We start from the raw sequence: 3,254 nt of genomic DNA, 5'->3' as shown, positions 1-3,254 counted from the left end.
ACACACACACACACACACACACACACACACACACATACAAACAAACATACGCACTTACACAAACACACACACATACAAACATGTACACATACGCATACAAACAGGTACTTAATTACATCTACATATATAACTTTCAAAATGTTTAACTTCAAATCGATATTGAAATTTTAAATGTACGCTACACCTCTGCCTATTTCTTACAAGGCTACATATACACACGTATATATATGCTCATAACTAAAAAATGAACACAAAACTATATACGTACATGCACCGAGAAGAAAGGATGGAGAGAGAGAGAGAGAGAGAGTGAGAAACAGAGGGGGAAAAAAAGTTCTGAAGACTGATGCATAGATATAACGATATAAAGATAGATATCGAGGTATCGAGACAAAAAAGAGAACCACTGATATCTAATGAAAGATAAAAATATATACATATATAAGTGAAACAAGAAGAACATAGAGAGATATGACAGAAAAATGAAATAGAATAGAGGAGAAAACAACGAAACAACAATAGATAAGTAATATACTATTAATACTTAAACGCTATTTCACGTATGCATTGTATGCTTGTGTGTTTGTATACTTGTGTTTATATTTATGCATGTGTATGCATATATACAATCACATATGAATATATATGTACATACATATATGTATACACATACATACATTTATATATATCTATATATATACATGCATATGTCTCTCTCTCTCTCTCTCTATATATATATATATATATATATACATATGCATATATACATACATATATACTACCTACCTACATACATACATACATAGGTACATATATTCATGTATGCATGATGCATGCTTGTACGTACAGGGTAAGTCAGATGAAGCGAGAAAAGGGAGGTAGACAGACAGACAGCGAAGTAAACAGCACAAAATCGACGACCCATGCAAATAAACAGAATAATATTACGTTTGGATATTTTCACAAATAGTAATGTGATAGATAAGCCGACTGATAGAAGCATACATAACTAGAAAGATAGACATAAACATGCATACATATATACACATCTATCTATCTATCTATCTATCTATCTATCTATCTATCTATCTATCTATCTATCTATCTATCTATCTGTCTATCTATCTATCTGTCTATCTATCAATCTGTGTGTCTGTCTATATGTTTTTCTGTCTGTTTATTTAGCTATCTGTCTGTCTGTCGGTCTGTCTGTATGTCTGTCTGTCTGGCTGGCTGTCTGTCTATCTATCTATCTATCTATCTATCTATCTATCTATCTATCTATCTATCTATCTTATCTCTCTCTCTCTCTCTCTCTCTCTATCTATCTATCGATCTATCTATCTGTCTATATATGTCTGCACGCACGTATGTATGTATGTGTGCGTGTGTGTATGCATGTATGTATGTATATATGCATGTATATATGCATCTATTTATATCTATATGTTATATATGTACATGTGGAAAGACATTTATATACACACGTGAGGCTAAATTTCCTCAAAACTTCTACTAGTACATACATACAAACATATATATATATATGTGTGTGTGTGTGTGTTTGTGTGTGTGTATGTGTGTGTATGTATGTATGCATGTATATATGCATACACTAACACGCGCGCAGAGAAAGAGAGAGACAGAGAAATGGAGAGACCGAGTGAGTGAGAGATGAGCCTGAAAATACATATTACCTTTGGAAAAGTCATACAGTTAATAAAATAATTATAACAATAAACGAAGAAAAATTCCGAGATATATGTTTTCCTGGAAATATTGAAATGCTTACTATAAATACGAAAACCAACTAGACTTTGGAAAAGAATAACAATTTACTTACCTTTTGATGAAAATTACTCTCTTAAAAATGTTGATGTGATCTAGCTGCTTCGTTTTTAAATAGTTAAAGACAGATATGTATATATATATATATTTGTTATTTTGTTCCTTTTACTTTCGATTCAGTTAAGCCGTTTTATATCTTGTTCTTTTCGCTCATACTTAAATTTTCTTAATTTCGTAAATTCTTCGTTTTAAAAATGTTCGCATTGATTAAGTAATTCAGCAGCTTTCGGCGTTTAGAACGCATTCTAAAACATACTTTAGTTTTGACAATCCACCTTCATTCATCCCGCCCTCCCCTTCACGCACTCTCACACACTCACACTATCTCTCTCTAATAAACACAAACCGACACACATATATACTCACGCTCTTTTTTCTCTCTCTTTCCCTCCGCGTATTTCTCCCTCTTACACTCTTATATTTTTCTCTTTCTTTCTCTCCGCCTTCTCCTCTACCACCCTTGTATCTCTCATACAGCAAACGTACAGACACATTGAATGCGCACAGCACTCTCTCCCCCTAATTTTTCTTTCAAGTGACTTGGCGCTCTTCCTTTCGCGTCCAACTACTTGTGCTTGCACAGTGAAAGTACGGAAGTTGAATATTTACAGAGACAGAACATGGAAAATATAGTATGGAACACACTGTATATAACATTATCGTAAACGTGGATTTTTTTATTTTTTTATTGTTTACGCTATTAAAACATAAAAAGCAAAACACAGTCGCATATATCTTGAATTAATGAATTGCACGCTGCCAGCTAATATCTATGTGTATATATGGGCGTGTATGTTTATCTTTGCAGATGTGTATACACAAATGAGTGTTTCTCCGTACACGCGGACCCACCCGCAACATACACACATACAAACACACGTTCACATTTTCACTCTCTCTCTCTCTTTCTCTCTCTCTCAATTTCTCTCTCTCTCTCTCTATTTCTATCTGTCTTTCATATATACCACTTTATGTATGTCAATATTTACTAATAAATGCACAGACACATTCACAGACACACACACACACACACACACACACACACACACACACACACACACACATCTACAAAGAAAAATTTACACACACACATTTAGATATATATGTGTATGCATGTGTGTCAGTACGTATGTATAGGGATAAATGTGCATATTTTTATATGAAAACATGTATCAATATGCATGCAACCGTATACATTATTGTTCATATGCACGTGTGAATGCACGTTGTGCGTGTGTATTATATGTGTTATATACGTAAACATGCACATGCATATACACAGACACAGGCACACACATGAGACTATATATATATATATATACATATTTATGTATGTATATATATGTATATATATATATATATATATGTGTGTATATATATATATATATATATATATATATATATAT

At 32.8% G+C, this 3,254-nt stretch overlaps 1 protein-coding gene across 3 annotated transcripts in view; it reads right to left on the bottom strand.

Annotated features, from left to right (window-relative positions):
* LOC106873422 (allatostatin-A receptor) overlaps positions 1–2,491 on the bottom strand; it is a 234,143-nt gene extending 231,652 nt beyond the window's left edge. The window contains exon 1 of one of the 3 annotated variants that reach the window (XM_052974087.1): positions 1,844–2,491. The gene's annotated coding sequence lies outside the window, so the exon portion shown is untranslated. The remainder of the gene's footprint in view (positions 1–1,843) is intronic. The other 2 variants (XM_052974086.1, XM_014920777.2) reach the window with 2 other exon arrangements.
* Between the last annotated feature and the right edge of the window lie 763 nt (positions 2,492–3,254).

Source organism: Octopus bimaculoides, chromosome 17, assembly GCF_001194135.2.
Source record: "Octopus bimaculoides isolate UCB-OBI-ISO-001 chromosome 17, ASM119413v2, whole genome shotgun sequence".
NCBI lineage: Eukaryota > Metazoa > Mollusca > Cephalopoda > Octopoda > Octopodidae > Octopus > Octopus bimaculoides.
This window is presented reverse-complemented; position numbering and strand designations above follow the sequence as displayed.